Source organism: Cuculus canorus, chromosome 6 (assembly GCF_017976375.1).
Source record: "Cuculus canorus isolate bCucCan1 chromosome 6, bCucCan1.pri, whole genome shotgun sequence".
In the NCBI taxonomy this organism is placed as follows: Eukaryota; Metazoa; Chordata; class Aves; order Cuculiformes; family Cuculidae; genus Cuculus; species Cuculus canorus.
This window is the reverse complement of record NC_071406.1, coordinates 37,847,511-37,866,810: the sequence shown is the minus strand read 5'-3', so window position 1 is coordinate 37,866,810 and position 19,300 is coordinate 37,847,511.

Below are 19,300 nucleotides of genomic sequence, written 5' to 3'. Positions count from 1 at the left end.
TTCTCCTGCGCCTCCTCATGCTGCTCCTGGAGCCCTTCTTCTTCACCCGCACTGCCTCCTGCTCCTTCTGCTCCAGCACCTTTGCTCCTGGCTCTTGTCCTGTGGCTCTGCAGCACCTTCTGCTCATGCCCCTGCTCTCACACCTGTAACTGCACCCAGAAATCCCGATGCCATGCGATGAAATTCAAACCAAAGCCATCCCCCTGCTAGCAAGCCAGAACTCACCTGTGACCCATGCTGAAGGAAACAGGAGGTCTCAAAATACATGAATTTACTTATGTTTGTCTTTTGTGTTTCTCCGCATTCAGATTTTACCTCAAGAAGCACACCGCACTTTGTTACTCTAAACTTATAATTAACTACAGGAAATAATGTTTTTTATTCATCTTTGCTGACATGTCTTCATCTCCTCAATATGGGTGTGATTCCTTCCTCCCTCCTGTGCTTCCATTAACTTGACTGTGCAAACCCAAGCAGAAATCCAGGCTGAGCAGAGAATGGATTGAGAGCAGCCCTGAGGAGAAGCACTTGGGGTGCTCACGGAAGAGAAGCTCAGCATAAGCCGGCAGTGAGTGCTTTCAAAATAGAAAGACAAACCATGTCCTGGGCTGCATCCAAAGTCATGGGAGCAGCAGGCGAGGGAGGGGATTCTGCCCCTCTGCTCTGCTCTGGTGAGACCCCACCTGGAGCCCTGTGTCCAGTTCTGGAGTCCTCAAAACAGGAAGGACATGGAGCGGTTGGAGCAAGGCCAGGGGCGGCCACGGAGATGACCCAAGGGCTAAAGCACCACCCATAGGAGGACTGAGAGAGTTGGGGTTGTTCATCCTGGAGAAGAGAAGGCTGCGGGGAGAGACCTTACAGCAGCTTCCAGTGCTGAAAGGGGCTAAAAGAAAGCGGGAGAGGGGCTCTGGATCAGGGAGGGCAGGGACAGGTTAAGGGAAGAGTTTGAAGCTGAAAGAGGGGAGATTGAGATGAGATCTTAGGAAGAAATGTTTTGCTGTGAGGGTGGGGAGGCCCCGGCCCAGGTTGCCCAGAGCAGTGGTGGCTGCCCCATCCCTGGAGGGGCTCAAGGCCAGGTTGGATGGGGCTTGGAGCCCCTGATCCAGTGGGAGGTGTCCCTGCCCATGGCAGGGGGTGGGACTGGATGGGCTTTGAGGTCCCTTCCAACCCAAAACATTCCATTTTTCTATGACTGGTGTTACAGCAGCCACAGGGAATCTCCAGCGTTTTCAGAGTCCTGCAAACAGCATCAGGGGCTCTAACACCATCAGAGCTGCAACATGGGTCCAACAGCCCCCCAATACCACCCTGATGTGTGGGGCCCTTTGCAAAGTGTCTGACCTCACTGCCATCACATAACGACGATGCTGATTCCGTGCCCCAGAGGACAGAAAAGTAAAAGCGAATGAGCAAAAACTGCTATTTTCCAGGCTTATGTTATCAGTACAACCACTAAATACCTCGTGGAGGTCTCCTCACCTTCTCTTTGTACACATCCAAAACCCAGGAGTTTAAGTCTCTTCTATACATCCATCACTTGAGGGATCAAGAAATGCTCTCACAGGTTGAAGCTGAAGCTGACAGAGGTGGAACTAATCCTCTACTGAAAAAGAACATCAAGATCTGTGAGCAGGAGGAGTTTTGGTTACTTAAAAATTCTTTGGGCTGGTGGGAAGGGCCATAACAACTTCCAGTGTGGTTGTTTTGGAACTCAGATTCAAATTATTATTCAATTTATTCAAGAATAATTTGCAGTTTGTTTGGTTTGTTGTTTTTTACACCAGGGTAGTCAATGCTGGGAAAAATGATAGAATCATAGAATGATAGAATCATAGAATAGTTTGGGTTGGAAGGGACCTTAAAGATCATCTAGTTCCAACCCCATGATCCAGGAAAGCAATTCGTTATTCATCTCTTCCAGTAAAAAATAAACACTTTTATGGATTTATGCACAACTTAGCAGCCTCCATACAGGCCTCGGTGGATGAAATTCAGCAAGTGCAGCATGCAGAGGGATGAGGAATGGTCTCTGCTAGCTGCAAGAACCATGAACTGAGAGCACAGCAAGTTTGCTTCCCAGCACCCCTCTAGGAAGCAGCTCTAAGAACACCTCTCCCATCACCTGGGGGCTCCGTGCTGGAAAACACAGCAGTGTTCTGGACAACCCCCGTGTTGTTGTTGCACAGGGGATGCTGCCCAATCCCTAGAGGTGTTGAAGGCCACATCGGATGGGCCTTGGGCAGCCTGAGACAGTGGGAGGTGTCTCTGCCCATGGCAGGGGTTTAGAACTGGATGATCTTTAAGGTCCTTCCAACCTAAACTATTCTATGATTCTAACATTTCACTCCTCCTCCTGCGATCCCACAGTGCCAAAGAGCACCAGGACCTCGTCTCTCCTGCAGGACCATGCTGTGGTGTGGGGTTGCTACAGCCCGGATAGATGGGAGCTCCACCACGCACGTTGGTCTGATGTGGAGAACTGAGCCCCACACACCCCTTTGGGATAATGTCTGTAGCTCCCTCAGGTCCCATGTGGGCGCTGCGAGGCGATAGCAACCAGAGCTGGTGCTGTGCGAGTGCGGGCAGACACGCAATTTGCTTCCAAAGTATATTTGTGACCCCAGCTGCGATGCTCATGTCCATGTACCCAGAAACACTCAGAGTGGAAATGAATTAGAACTGGTTGAATTAGTCTCTGTGAATAATTTAGCCGCTACATTTTGCATTAATTGTTGAATAATTTATTCACAAATACATTTTCTCCATTATTTGACCTCTGCTGCACGGTAATGAATGCTCCTTGGCAAATAATTTACTGTACAATATTTATATGACTGCATTAATTCTGGATGTATTTCCCTATTACCCCATTACTTCCAAGTTCCACTTTCTTAACCCTTCCTCTTGCTGTTTCAGTGATCTCAGCACAGACAGCACTGAGCCACTGTTGGAAGCCATTTCTACTGCCTGCTTCGTTCATCCTGATTCAAATGCCTCTGTGCATACTCTTAAGATATTGCAGCCTGTTCTGGGCACGTTCCCTCTGGATAATGCCTAGACTGCTTGGAATAAACACAGTGATGGGGAGGCATGTGCAGTCGTGGGCAGCTCGACCTTGGGCAGCAGCAAATACAAGAAATATTCAGACACAGGGTTTTTGGAAAGGATTTGTGGGAATCCAAAATCTCACTGAGATTTGTCAGGGACTAAACACACAGAATCATGCAATGGTTTGGGTCAGAAGGGACCTCAAAGCCCATCCACTTCCACCCCCTGCCATGGGCAGGGACACCTCCCACTGGATCAGGGACTCCAAGCCCTGAAAAATTCCTGCAAATACCTGCTTCAAATGCATGTAATCAACACAATTTGGAACCATCTCTCAAAACAACCTATACTCTCTTCTCTTGGACATGAGCAACACACTAAAACACCATTGAGAAGTTGTGCTGGGTTCAACTCTGCCTTCAGGACAGGCACAACAAGAGAGAAGCAGCAAGGTACTGCTCTGCACATCCAAATATGATGAAAGAGCATTAAAATACCTGGACAATAGGTTCTTTAAAGGATATTTCCTTCACAGATTTATGGCAAACACATAAAGCTTATTTTCTTCCATCCAGCAGCTCTCCTGGACAAAAGGCCAGGCGAACAGGAGCTGCCCGAGGGCTCTGCTATTTTCCTGCATCTCTCAGAACCAAGCAGCTCAGCAGCAAAGACAGGCAGAAATTCTGCAGGATTCCATCACCCTGTACATGCCAGTTTTAAACGAAAAGCTGGAATACTAGAAAATATTTACTGCTAAATATCCCAAACCAAACTGACAGTTAAAGGCGAGAGTCCCTGCTATTTTCAATCACACTGACAGCGGAATATGTCTGGATAAAACCAGTATATTTGGCATAAATATTTATCAAAAAATCATCACTGTAAACATGAAGACTGGCAATTTTGAGCCTTTTCTACACTGAACCAAACAAAGCGCTTGTTGGGCTGGCATTAGTAGGGCTGTGATTTTCCGTGTTCATAAATGAATCAACCATCTCATACAATCATGGGATCACAGAATACTTTGGGGTGGCAGGGACCTCAAAGCCCATCCAGTTCCACCCCTGCCATGGGCAGGGACACCTCCCACGGGATCGGGGGCTCCAAGCCCCATCCAACCTGGCCTTGAACATCCATCCCTCCAGGGATGGGGCAGCCACCGCTGCTCTGGGCACCCCGGGCCAGGGCCTCCCCACCCTCACAGCAAAACATTTCTCCTCATGATGTCATCTCAATCTCTCCTCTTTCAGCTTCAAACCATTCCCCTCATCCTATTCCGGCATTTCCTGATCCAGAGCCCTTCCCCAGCTTTCCTGGAATCCCTTTCACCTGGAAGCTGCTCTAAGGTCTCCCGAGAGCCTTCTCTTCTCCAGGCTGAACAATCTCAGCTCTCTCAGCCTGTCCTTGTACAGGAGGTGCTCCAGCCCTCAGATTATCTTCATGGCCTCCTCTGGCCTCGCTCCAACAGCTCCACGTCCTCCCTGTGCTGAGGACTCCAGAACTGGACACAAGGAATACAATCGAAGGGATTCACACTCTTCTAAGCCCCTTCTTGGCAGAGCTACATGTGGTTGTTGTGGAGCTCATCCCTGCAGGAACAACCTACCTGAAGGCCTACTCTTCTCTGCTGGGGAAGGAAGCAGAGGGAAATCCTCGTACGCCATAATTTAATAGCACCATTGCAGGCTGAAACACCTCAGACTGCACCTCTGGGAATGGGTATAAAGAAAAGACAGAGCGCTGTGTACATTTGGGATGATTTCATCTCCTTCATCCAGAGAGTAAATGTTGACTGAGACAAGACCTTTATTCTGCAGGGATCATATATATTCTCTTTCTTGTACATTTTCCATGCCGTGTCCCAAGCAGAGAAAAACAGTCATTTTCTTCACGGATTTTCAGTTTCTGAGGTTGAAAAATACCTTCATTCACACCACACCAATGCTGCTCAGGAACTGAAGAGGTCCCGTGGCTTCCTTTAGTTTCTTCCTTTTTTTTTTTCCAAACCTAACTTACTCTTAATGATTTTTTTTTTTTTTTTCATTTCTCCATGGGGAACAGAACTCAGTCCTTCTGGTGAATCTCCATCTGGAGAAAGCCTGCTCAGATACTCCAGAGCCATGTGTGAGAAAGAGCCACTGTCACTGCAGTTCATTCAAGTGGGATTGACGGAACCTTCAGCAAGTTTGCCGATGACATAAAGCTGGGTGGCGTGGAGGAAATTCTTCACAGTGAGGGTGGGGAGGCCCTGGCCCAGGTTGCCCAGAGCAGTGGTGGCTGCCCCATCCCTGGAGGGGTTCAAGGCTAAGTTGGATGGGGCTTGGAGCAACCTGATCCAATGGGAGATGTCCCTGCCCACGGCAGGGGTGGAACTGGATGGGCTTTAATGCCCCTTGCAACCCTAACAATTTGATGATGACTGCAGAGGGATGAGCATTTATTTTGTCTGGGTTTGCTTGTCCTCACAGTGCTCGCTCTCACAGTGACCACGATCATGGACAGCATAACACATGTAACATCCCGTTCCCTCCATAACCAGAAAATACATGGATCCACTTCTTTATCTGGCACAAGTAAATCCAGTCTAGGACCTTCATTTACTAGTCAGAATTACTCAGTCCCCATTTTTCAGTAGCTGCGTATTCTTCAGCTTTTTTTTTTTTTTTTTGAAGACTGAGGACAAGCAGCCCTCAGTCTCTCAAGCAGCTCCCTTCCTTCCTGGGAAGGTCAGGATGCCCTTGCTCCCGACTGGATTGACGCAGGAGGCTTGACAGCACTCAGCATCTATTACTCCTTCCCACATTTGTCTACATCCTTCCTTGTTCTCCCATAACTCTATCACCTGGGATGGTTTTGACAATTCTTTCCTACATGCTCAATCTGGTTTAGTTTCCTTATATTTCCCCAGGGGCCTGAATTGCTGTTCACACCTCATTTAGTTTCCTTTTAGAGAGAACAGGGCTCGGTGTAAATGCAGTGTCCCCAGCCCCAGGAACAGGAAGAGGAGTGGAGCAATTTCAAGGCTGCTCGTTTTCTTTGTTCCCTTTCATTCTGCTCTTCAAGGAGGATCCCTCACTAGAGCCACAGAATTTAGATAGAGCACCTGTTTGATTTCTCTGATTTCATGCATTCTTTGCATTGTCTGCTTGAAAACATCCCTCAGCTATGAAAGCCACATGCTTTCACCCACACAAACTCACCTGGCAATAAAAACAAGGTAAAAAAAAAAGGAAGAAAAAAGAGAAAAAAGGTCTTCAGGCAAGTGAAGAGCATCATTCCCATACCAGGACAGGTTGGGGTTGTTCAGGCTGGAGAGGAGAAGGCAACAGAAGAGACCTTAGAGCAGCTTCCAGTGCTGAAAGGGGCTCCAGGAAAGCTGGGGAGGGGCTCTGGATCAGGGAGGGCAGGGACAGGACGAGGGGGAATGGCATGAAGCTGCAAGAGGGGAGATTGAGATGACATCATGGGGAGAAATGTTTTGCTGTGAGGGTGGGGAGGCCCTGGCCCAGGTTGCCCAGAGCAGTGGTGGCTGCCCCATCCCTGGAGGGGTTCAAGGCCAGGTTGGATGGGGCTTGGAGCCCCTGATCCAGTGGGAGGTGTCCCTGCCCATGGCAAGGGGTGGGACTGGATGGTCTTTGAGGTTCCTTCCAACCCAAACCGTTCTGTGATTCTATGATCAATCTTTATAGTAAAGCAAGGTGGGCTCCTTAATACCCAGCTGACACCTGCAAGAGCAGCAGCTCCTTTTGTGCTCTAATGAATGACTTCATTTCCCTTTTTCTCACCCCCACACGTTCACCAGGCAGGAGATCTGCAGGTTCTCACTGTCCTCAAGGCAACAGACATCATGAGAACAAAGGCTTTGCCCATGTTCAAAAGCACTGGGATCAGAGATGCAGGTCTCCATCATCCCACCTGATTTGTGCAGCTCATCTTGTTCTGCGCTGGGTTCTTTTCCTCTCTGCTCCTGCCTCGTCTGCTTTGGATTTTGCTCCAGCGCCGCAGCAACCACCTGAAACCCCACGGGACAGATGGCATTAGAGAGCCTTAGTTATAGGATCACATTGTCCCAACTGAAATTTCCAGATCCCAGATGGAAAATAGGGTGAAGCTTTACAACAAATACCAAAACAGTAACTCTGGGGTGTTCCCAGTTGGCCTGGGCTGCTCTGCCAATACAGAAACCCTCGGTGGGAAGGAGCTGGATCGGAGAGCTTTGGAGAAGTCCCCACTGCTCTCTTTAGAAATGTAAATGTATGTAGGAGGATGCGTGCTTCAGGCTGGCTCCTCCAAACACAACAACTTCCAATTAATTATTTTAACTACTGCCACAGGCTGCTTTTAAATGGATGAGGAGCACATCCCACTTCCCTTTGCAGAAAGGCGTTGGATATTAAACTTAATCTGATTAGGTAGGGGAAGAGAAAGCCAGCTTCCAGGAGCTTGAAATGTGTGGTTAAAGAGAACACTGTTTATATCAAGCCACTTTCTCATGAGGCAAAGCACATTGCAGCAGTCACTTTAAAATACCACCTCCTGGGCTGCAGGCAACGCAGTGGGATCAGCAGGGCCAGGGAGGGGATTCTGCCCCTCTGCTCTGGTGAGACCCCACCTGGAGCCCTGCATCCAGTTCCAGAATCCCCAACAAAAGAAGGACATACAGCTGTTGGAACAGGTCCAGAGGAGGCCATGGAGTCGAAGTGAGGGCTGGAGCACCTCTGCTATGAGGACAGGCTGAGACAGTTGGGGTTGTTCAGCCTGGAGAAGAGAAGGCTGCGGGGAGACCTCAGAGCAGCTTCAAGTGCTGAAAGGGGCTCCAGGAAAGCTGGGGAGGGACTTTTTCCAAGGGCCTGGATTGATACAATGAGGGGGAATGATTTTAAATTACAAGGGGAAGATTTAGATTAGACATTAGGAAGAAATTCTTCACAATAAGGGTGGGGAGGCCCTGGCCCAGACTGCCCAGAGCAGTGGTGGCTGCCCCATCCCTGGAGGGGTTCAAGGCCAGGTTGGATGGGGCTTGGAGCCTCATATCCAGTGGGAGGCATCCCTGCCCATGGCACAGGGTGGGACTGGATGGGCTTTGAGGTCCCTTCCAACCCAAACCATTCCATGATCCTGTGATTACTACATCGTTGCAGTCCCCTTCCTATGAAAATACAGAGGAAAAAATTTCCTAGTAAAAACTGCTGTCACCAAATTGTGATTTACCGACTCTGAAAGTGTTAAAGAATTAGAGCAATAGAGATTTAAGATTATCCACCAAGGAAATGAGCCTTGAAACCTGTATCACGTCGCATTTGGTTACAATTTCATTTCTGAGTGAAATTATATTAAAAAAAAATCACATAAATCTTTTCAAATAAGGAAAGCTATAGTGAGGAATCGGGGTGGGATGGTGTCTCCTAGCCATGACTTCCACCCAGGGGACATTATTTTGCAAAGCAGATGAATAAGCTCTCCCACGTGAGCAATGAAAAGCCAATTCATCACTTTAAATCAATGGTCCCAGTTGATTTAACTGAGTCTTGGAAGAGTCCCCCAGGGTGGGACCATGCAGGTGAAGGCTGCCCTGGCCATGGCGCTTGGGCAAAGCGAGGATCAGAACCCCAGCCTCATTCCTTTTCTGTTTGGTGGATTATATGTGTGCTCTCGAATGGAAAACAGCGTGAACAGAAGGGTTGCTGTTAATGAGAGGGCTGAGACTGTAACCCAGCCTTGCGGTTTGGATATTGGTCCCATGTTAACAAACCCATACCCAATGTTTTTAGAAGGACATGTAGTGATAGGATGAGAGAGAATGGCTTAAAGTGGAAGGGGGAAGATTGGGATTAGACATTAGCAGGAAATTCTCCTCACTGACGATTGTGAGGCCTTGGCCCAGGTTGCCCAGAGCAGTGGTGGCTGCCCCATCCCTGGAGGGGTTCAAGGCCAGGTTGGATGGGGCTTGGAGCCCCTGATCCAGTGGGAGGTGTCCCTGCCCATGGCAGGCGTGGGACTGGATGGGCTTTGAGGTCCCTTCCAACCCAACCTCTTCTATTATTCTATGAATTACCAGCATCCAAGAGAAGATGAAGCACTTACAATTGCTTCCTACCAAGGAGAAACCTTCATTTTCACAACTGGCTGGACAGTGCCATTCTGGATTATTTAGCCAGTTCTGTTATTTGTTTCTTGTTGGTGTCGTCTGTCACCTGATAGTGAGAAAACAAAGGCAAGGTTATAGTTTGTTGCTGCTTTCTTATTTTCTTCTTTCCTATTAGCTTCCGAGCCAAAGACGAAAGGCACTTTGGGGCATCTGGTGTCAGCCGAGAAACTCTAAAGGTAACTATTGGTGCAGCGTGTAGAACATGCGGGCCCTTTTTTAGCCTCTCAGTCCCACCCAAGCTCTCCCTAATTCATTCAGAGCGAATTTAGGCCATGACTCTACAGCTGTGCACAACACAGTTGGCACGTCAATCCCACGGAGGCCATCAGATCATCATATAAAGGATACCACGGGTGACAAGATGCCCACATTGCTTTGCGCTTTACCCAGGGCCTCATCAAATGTTATCATCTATAGCCCAAAAAGCAACAGAAAATGAAGACGACAAAGAGCAGTAACCAAAGCCTACCCTCCTGGAAAGGCAGGGCACTCATCTCACCCTAACCAGCACACGGTGCACGAAATCTGCCCAGCTTTGCTCATTCGGACAGATCTTCCGATCCGAGACCTACAGAACCAACTCCCCCCTCTTAGAGAAGAATATTGGCTAACACCTTACAGAAGCACCCCAGCTTCTAATATCAGGACAATCTAGAACCGCTCAAGGCTCCTCAGTGATGATTACAGGAGATTTAATCATTTCCATTTTGAAATTCAAATTGGACAGAACACTTTAGCACCTATAATTACCTTCATGGAAGCGCAGATTTTCATGATGGTAGGGCACTTTACATAGATCAGGCAGAGAAATTACAAGATTCGGGAACCATAACCTGAAAATGTACACCCTATCATTCCAAATAAGATTCACAACTCCAGTGATGAAGACGATTAACTACAGGAACACAGGAACGTGATGGATTCAGCTCTGCTGTAAATGAAGACTGGATGACTTTCTGAAGGGTCTCACATAAGACGGGAGCAAAACAGGAGTTATTAAATGACATATTTCACTTTGAATTATACATAATGTGTACATCATGTATAGATCGGATAAGAAATGGTGTGGCCACCAAGAACAGGGAAGTGATTGTGCCCCTGGACTCAGCACTGGTGAGGCCGCACCTCGAATCCTGGGTTCAGTTTTGGGCTCCTCAGTACAAGGACATTGAGGGGCTGGAGCACGTCCAGAGAAGGGAACGGAGCTGGGGAAGGGGCTGGAGAAAAAAGGTTATGAGGAGCGGCTGAGGGACCTGGGAGTTGTTTAGCCTGGAGAAGAGGAGGTTGAGGGGAGACCTCATCGCTCTCTGCAGCTCCTGAAAGGAGGTTGTGGTGAAGTGGGTGCTGGGCTCCTCCCAAGGAACAAGAGATAGGATGAGGGGGAATGGCCTCAGGTTGTGCCAGGGAAGGTTCAGATTAGGAAAAATTAGGAAAACTTTCTTTACAGGCAGAGTGGTGAAGCCCTGGCAGAGGCTGCCCAGGGCAGGGGTGTAGTCTCCATCCCTGGAGGGGTTCAAAAGTCGTGTGGCCATGGCACTTTGGGGTATTGTTTAGTCAGCACAGGGGTGTTGGGCTGATGGTTGGAGTGGATGAGTTTAGAGGTCTTTTCCAACCCTAACGATTCTATGATTCTGTGTCCAAACCATTGCAATGGCTCCTCCTGCCTTTACTATTGACATTTGCAGTCATTATCCCAAGCAGTCCTCACTGAGATGCTTCATCACAGAAGAAGCCATGGATGAAATGCTAGTTAACCCTAGTCCTGAGCTGATAACACAAGCATGCAGCCTACAGTAGGTTTTCAGGCCAAGTTGTAAAACCAGTATAGAATCATAAAATCACAGAATCCCTAGGTTGGAAAAGACCTTTGAGATCATTAAGTCCAACCGTACCTGTCCGCTACTAAATCATATCCTCAAGCACTTCATCTGCCCGCCTTTTAAACCCCTTCAGGGATGGGGACTCCACCACCTCCCTGGGCAGCCTCTGACAGGGCCTGAGAAGCCCTTCAGTGAAGTTTTTCCTAATGTCCAACCTGAACCTGCCCTGGTGCAGCTTGAGGCCATTCCCTCTCATCCTATCACCTATCCCTGTGGGTCCTTTCCCACTCAGGACATTCAATGGTTCTATGATTCTAATGAAGCAGTGGAGCTTAGCTTCTGCCAGAGGAGGAAAAGCTGATACCACTCTGGTCGATGCTGCAGTACAAAGGAAGTACAGCGTCCTGCAGATGAAAGAGATGTAAGCTCTAATGAAGACATGCTTAAAAAAAAGAGCCCCCTTCCAGCCTAGTAGCCTGAAGGCATCTTAACTAAAACGTCTGAGAATGAAACCGATCTGTTTAATTAATGCTGAGCTCTAATCGTTAACAGCAATTACATAACAAAAACTATCTCCAGACAGGATTCATGTGCTAGGAAATTAGATACAGTAGACAAAACAATAATTAAAGAGCTGAACATGTTTACTCTTGGAATAGCATGTAGTACATCAAGGTTGGTGTAAATGCAGGATTGTATCCTACAGCTGTGGCACAGACAAACCATCGGGCTGTGATCTATGTGATGTTGGACTTCCAACATGATCTGTAGCAATAGGGACAATGTTTTTAAGCTTAAAAGGAGAAGTTTCAACTGGATCTTAGGAAGAAATTCTTCACAATGAGGGTGGGGAGGCACTTGGAGCACCCTGATCCAGTGGGAGGTGTCCCTGCCCATGGCAGGGGGTGGAACTGGATGGGGTTTTGAGGTCTTTTCCAACCCAAACCATTCCATGATTCCATAATCTGCAGTGCTCTCCTCTTTGCTCCCAGGCACTGTTCTCCTTCCTTTAAGTCCAACAGAAACGACTGAGCCATCCAAAAGCCAACAAACTAACTAGATCATTTTCCTGCCTGACTCAGATCTCTGCCGTGTGCAAAGCTCACACCTCCTGTTCAGTGCTGGTCCCCAGGCATCAAACATCGTCAGCGTCCCCAGAAGATCCAATATTTTATGTTATCAAGAAAGTACTGAGCTGCTGTGGCTGATCCGCGACCCCCGAAGCAGCCCCTTCCTCCCAGCCTCCCGTCTCACCCTGGCTCAGCTCCCTCTCCCCCTTCACAGCTTTTACAGACGCTCTCTCAGCTGAGGTCATTGGGCAGCGTTGTTTGTCTCAGCTCACTGGGCAAAGCAATCATAGAATCACAGAATGGTTTGAGTTGGAAGGAACCTCAAAGATCATCTAATCCCACCCCCCCCGCCATGGTCAGGGCCTGAAGAGGAACCCAAGGGGTGAGAGATGGAGATGGAATCACAGAATCCTAGAATCATAGCAGGAGCCCTTTCCCTCCCTCCCATTCTGGTTAGATTTTCTTAGCCTCCAGAAGAAAACAGCGCAGGATTTTGCTCTGTCCATCTTCTCCCTTATGGCTCCTGCTCTCTGCTCGCAGCACAAAAGCTTTCCTTTGTCAGATTTGTTGGCCTGTGACTGACAAGCAATTACAATAAGTAATTTTATTTCAGTGGAAGATAATAAAACGTGATACCATAACTACCCCCAGAGCCTCCAATGTATTCATGTTCCCTCTAATAACCTGGCGAGATGCTGTTAATCTTGACAGAGGCTGCCCAGCAGGTGCTGGGGAGCCGAAGCCTCATATCCTTTCACTGTTTGATGATCCTTCCACAGGGAAAGCTCCAAGCTGTTAAAATGCAACGGCCCCGCTCTATTTTTTAATTACATTTAGTTTATTAGAGGCACAATCAGATGCAGAACTAATCTTGGAGCCTGCCCTACCTCACCCAAGAGGGAAAGGGAGCCCTGACTCATTAAGGCTCTCGCGATTTGGGATGCGTGGAGTGGTTTCCTTCTGGGAGACAGAGGCGTTGAAGGGGAATGTGTGGCGGAGGGTGAACTGTTGTTCTCAGAAATCGATTATTTTTACTGATCCTCCCCTGCCCGAGGACCCCTTTGACACAAGTTGCCTTTGCTTTCAGATATTCCCCCTAGAGCCAAGATGTGCCAAGGAAAGATCAGTGCCCATTTGCCATCTAAAATCCAGTCTGTCTGTCAACCTTTGCTTTCCTTGAGATGCCACCCCGGGGTGCACATCGGCACAAGAAGAGGAGCAGGGAGAAAGGAGACAACAGCGGGAAGCAGAATTTGGACCAGAAGCCCATCAGTGTCTCAGCAGTAAAGTGCTGCCCCATCCCAGAGGAGTTCAAGGCCAAGTTGGATGGGGCTTGGAGCCCCTGATCCAGTGGGAGGTGACCCTGCCTATGGCAGGGCATGGGATTGGATGGAGCTGAGGTCCCTTCCAACCCAAACCATTCCATAATGCTATGATTCTACGATTCTATGAGTCTATGAACTTAATATTCATGGTGAAGAACAGTCCTCTGAAATCCTCTGTATGGACATCTCAGAGAATAAAATTCCTCTGCCCTCCTGTCATTTCTTTATAGCTAAATGAAGCTTTAGAAAGGAGGAGCAATATATACATTGAAGAGAGCTGAGCTGTGCTTTTCTCCAAACACTGTCTAAAGCAAAACTACAAGGCCAGGTTGGACGGAGCTTGGAGACCGCTGATCCCGTGGGAGGTGTCTCTGCTCATGGCAGAGCTGGATAGAGTTGAGTTCCCTTCCAACCCAACCCATTCCATGATTCTGTGTTCCTGGTACTGCCTGGAAATCCACTTAAGTTCCATCCTTGAGCACACTCCCCGTTATTCCAGAGGGCCTTCTGGAGTTGCATAGTGAAAATGGAAAAAGATGAAAGTCTGTATTTCTTTCATCTTGAGAACATGGGAAATAAAGAAACTCGGGCTTTCTCTCCTGCAGCAAGAGAGGTGATGTAAGAGCGAGCTAAGCGCAGCTGACTTACCTGGCTTCACAAATATGGTCCAAACCACTCAGAGAGCTTCTCGCATCAACTAAAAAGGTCAGGAGTATAAAGATGGGATCTCAACAGGGACAAGAGCCAAGGAAACAGTCCGCTATTTCAAATAGCTGGTTAAACAAAATATAATTAGGGCTAACTTGGCCCCTTTCCCAGAGTTCATAAATAAACCCACACGAGGAATCTCCTCTGGGGGCAGTGCAGCCCGACGCGTGCCGTACTTAAATCAGGCCATTTAAAGAGCTGACCTTTCTCAGTGGCAGCTTCTGCTTGTTCATACACCCACGTCTCTTTCTGAAGCTAACCTTTCATGTTGCTGCCTGCCCGCCTCTGTCGTGTCTTCCCCACCTTTAGACAGAGCAGTAGCTGAATTAAATAAACCAGAACTGCAACAGAATGAGAAGCTGCAGGAAGAAGCTTTGCTGCATTTTTATGCCCTGGGTCCCATGTGCTGAGCAGAAGCCCACCTTGCACAGCCTTGAAGATGAGATTCCATGGCCTAGAGACTGAAAATCCCAAACTGTACAAGACAAAGCTATGCACAGAGCTAACGCAGGTAACGCAGGTCCATCAAAGCCTCGTTTTGCACACCTCCACCAGCCTGATGGGCTCTCTGCTGGTCTGGTACCAGTACCCACTGCTCTGCTAAGCTTAGGGAACTGATTTTTAGCACCAAATTACATCACTTGGCCAAAAGCCCACGCTAACCTCTCTCACATCTTCCAGGCAGGCAGCCTATATCAATATTACCCCATGGCTCAGGTAAAGCCGGCTTTCCATATCTGTGCTGACCATATGGACGTGTGCTCCACATAGTATTAGAGCACCGGGAATCTCTCCCTCAAAGATTCACATCAGAAAAGAACCTGCAGACTCAAAACCGTGAATGCTAAGAGAAAGAATGGAGGAAGAGTGGGATGGAGAGGCTGTAACTGCATTTCTGTTACACTTCTGTAACTACATCTGTTGGAGCATGGCCAGAAGAGGCCACGGAGATGATCCAAGGGCTGGAGCACCTCCCATACAAGGACAGGCTGAGAGAGTTAGGGCTGTTCGGCCTGGAGAAGAGAAGGCCGTGGGGAGACTTTAGAGCAGCTTTCAGTGCTCAAAGGAGCTCCAGGAAAGCTGGGGAGGGGCTCTGGATCAGGGAGGGCAGCAATCTGATGCAGTGGGAGGTGTCCCTGCCCATGACAGCAAATGGAACTAGATAGGCTTTGCCAAAATTATTTGCAACTCTATCCTGCAATCAAAAGGCGGACTTTGCCCTCCAACACCTTGATCATGGCGAGCAGCACGGCTGCCTCTCGGCTACATCCTTAGAGCTGCATGTCCTGCTTCTCACCTTCCAAAGCTCTCTATTAACAACCCAGCACAGCCTCTTCTGGTGCACTGCCCAGTCCTAGCCCTGGTCTCCTCACCAGCCTCTGTCACGGCAGTCAGGGCTGCTGGATGTTGGTTTTGTAGTTAGGAAGAAATCCATGCTCAGAAAAACAAGTGGATTTACCCTACCTGAGGGCACGGAAGGCACATCCTCGTGTCTGAGCAGCTCAACACACCATGCTGTGCAATAAATCTGCTTGCTCACCACCACCTGAGATCAGAGATGGACATTGGCACCTGGTAGAATAGGAACTAAGTAGCACATGGAAGCTAATTGTTCAACTACGTAGAAGGTTTAAACTCTTTTAAAAGATAAAAACATGCATACTTTCATTGATATCCAGATGCTGGTGCTGTAGCATGGCTGCAGTCCCCCAGGTCTGCATCTGCAGGGGTTCTGAGGTACATTTTCGCTGCGCTGACGCCCAGCACAGTCAGGAGCTTTGGTCAAGTCATGCTGCAGGCTTTGATTTTTCCCACTCCACTGAATTATGGAGCTGATGAGCTAAGAGCAAATCTTCCTGTTGTCCAAACAGAGAAAAGGCACAGACCACAGTAGTGTAAAACATCCAAACAACAGGCACCCACCCTGTCCCATGCCTTAGCCACTACCCAACCTGTTCTCCAACATACTGAGTGATTCTTTTCAATTGCCAGCTGAGCCTGACAATAATTAATGACCACGGGGCTATTTTTCTGTTAATAGAAAAATAATCCATACTCATTCATACTGATTAGATCTTAGGGAGAAATGTTTCGCTGTGAGGGTGGGGAGGCCCTGGCCCAGGCTGCCCAGAGCAGTGGTGGCTGCCCCATCCCTGGAGGGGTTCAAGGCCAGGTTGGATGGGGCTTGGAGCCCCTGATCCAGTGGGAGGTGTCCCTGCCCATGGCAGGGGTGGAACTGGATGGGCTTTGAGGTCCCTTCTAACCCAAACCGTTCTATGATTCTATTTCACAAAGGTGAAGAGAACTTCCTTGAAGCCCTTAACAGAATTATCTCGGTCATCAGGAGATTGGCAGGAGTTGTCTCGCACCAAGCAAATCTGCAGAGTCTGCTTTTTTTTTGCCCATGTGGTTTGCTTTCAAGCTCCCTTATATAACATTTATTTATCGCAGCCGCCCGGGCTAATTCATGTATATGTATTTAGTATAAAAGCATTGGAATTAATGTTCCCAGCTTGTTTACTTTGAAGGACTGAATGCCCCCTCAGGAAGACATATTGATCTTCAAGGAGGCCGTCCTCTGATGAACGCCGCTTCCTGCAATATTTATGGCATCTGAAGCCTTTTCTCTACTCTTGATCTTTTGAAAAGAGATCCCGAAGGAGGGTGGCAGAGCTCAGAGAGTGGAGGAGGGAGAAGAAGTACAAGAGGGGTCCCTCCGCTCCGAGTGCAACGTCAAAAGTAAACAGGAAGGTGATCAAGGACTGCAGTCATTTCTAAATTAAGCATTTAAAATGTATATTAATGAACAGGAGAGGAAAAAATCCATTGAGTCAACTTTATAGAGAATGCTAGGATGGAAAAAGAAATTAAAGATCTGCAGCTTTTCTCAGTTTTTGTAGATGAACTCTGCAAATTTAGGCCATAGCAACTGTGATTTTGAGGCCAGCTGGAGGAACTGATGTCAGTAGAAACATCAGAAAGTAACCCGCGCACAGTCCAGCCCTTGCTAGCTCTCCGATTACTCCATATGGCCATATTTATTATTAAAATAACATAATAAATTCTTTTCTGGCTTGTTCTTCAGTACTCAGTTTGCTCTCCAGACGGGCTGAGAGAATGAGGATTACAAACTTGCTACCATGCGATGTTCTCCCTCCTCCTCCATTCCAAAGTGAAATTGCTGTTCCTTGGTTGGATTTTGTTTTCACAGCATGGTGAGGAACAGAAAAGGCAACATATGAGGAGAAGGATTTCAGGGTACTTCCAGTGCTCTGAAGTCTGAGTTGATATATCATAGAGTCATAGAGTATCCTCAGTTGGAAGGGACCCACAAGGATCATTGAGTCCTTGCACAGGATAACCCCAACATTCACACCGTGGGGCTGAGGGCATTGGCCAAACCCTTCTATTGTCACGCTTGGTGCCATGAACGCTTCCCTGGGAGCTGTTCCAGTGCTCCGCCACACTCTGGGGGAAGAACCTTCTCCTGATGTCCAACCTAGCCCTCCTCTGGCATTTTGCTGCAGTTTCCTTGGTTCCTGTCATTCTCATTCAGAGAGAAGAGCTCAGTGCCTGCTCCTCCCCGTGTGAGGAAGCTGCAGAGCAGGATGAGGTCTCCCCTCAGTCTCTCCTCCAGGCTGAACAGACTCAGTGACTTCAGCCTCTCCTCACACGGCTTCCCCTCTAAACCTTTCACCATCTCCGTGCCCTCCTCTGGATGCTCGCCAGTAGCTTGAGATACTCTTTACATTGCGGCACCCAAACTGCACAGAATACTCGAGGTGGGGCCACACCAGTGCAGAGCTTTGAAGCTGCTCTTTCCTTTAGGCGATCATTTTGCGGCCTGCAGTCTGCGCCCGCACCCAGTCATCCCACAGAGCAAAATATGAACAACTCAGCTTGAGTAGAGGGATGTTTATAGAAGGATGGGATGTCCCAAGAGGACAATAAAGGGATGACCGAGGTTTCAAAAATCAAGTGCAGGATAAAGAAGTTGATAATGGCCCCTAGGCTCATGTGTACCTTCTCCACCCACCCCAAGGAGGTGGAACTGCTTGCCGTTGAGGAGCTACCAAAGGAAACCTTCTTCCCACAGCCTCACCCATCAGAACCGATTGCCTCAAGGCGTCTTGAGGGCCAAGACCAAAACCTGTTTAAGAAGCTATTGCAAACCCAATTAGTCATTTCTGTGGGTGACTGGAGCAGTCGTGGCCTGTGTGCAACACATCCTCAGCCACACATTGCCTGGTGTTCCTTATTAAGACAATCCTTCTAATTAGGCAACCAGAGTTGCCAAATGTCTCAGGCGCCCTGAAATGACCTGGAGTTCTGCATTTCCACAGTTCCCCTCACTGTCACCCCCATCACAAGGGCTCAGGAACACACACATCCAAGTCCTCTACCTGAAAGGTCCAAAACAACCTGGATCTCTGTGGCTTCAGATCACAGGTGAACAGCGAAGAGCAGAAGCTGCAGGGGCAGAGCCTGATGCCTGTCAAAGCTGGCATCAGCACTCTCCCTGATTTAAGCAGAGCTGGGATTTCTGCATTCATTTTGTTCCAATGCCAGGATGAGGGGGAGGGTTGAGATGGGCTGTCAAGAGTTCCACCTGAAAAAAAGTAAAATAACCAATTTCAGGTTGGCTTTTTGTTTAGCAACTTGTTCCATCTTGTCACCAAAGGGCTTCTTTCGGCTGTGTAAAGCATTTCTCTGGCTTAGTCACATCGAAGAGAGAAGTCAGTGCACTTCTCTCATCAAAATATCAGCTTTAAAGGAAGATCAGAAACCTCAGCGACGGCAGCTCAACAGCAGAGGTAGGAAAAGTAGTGTTTACCGAGCAGTCCAGCACCAGAGAGAGAAATGGCCATTTGAGCTCATTTCCCTACCTAATGTCATTAGTTATATGAAATTAGACTGTCAAATAGAGCTCTATAAAATGCAAGGGGAATGCAAGAGGGCAAGAAGGAGAACGAACACACAGGGGACGCATCACTGTCACTCACAAAGGAGTGCCTGGCAGACTAAGAATTAAGTTCACTCCTCGGGGCAAGCCATCCCCAGCTGGTATAAATACATTTTAATGCCCCTGTCAGCACGCGGAAAGAAAGCACCAGCCTTCTCCAACACAGCATGTCAGGTGGTTTCTGTCATCCGAGAGCTCGAAGGAGCCACATTTAGATT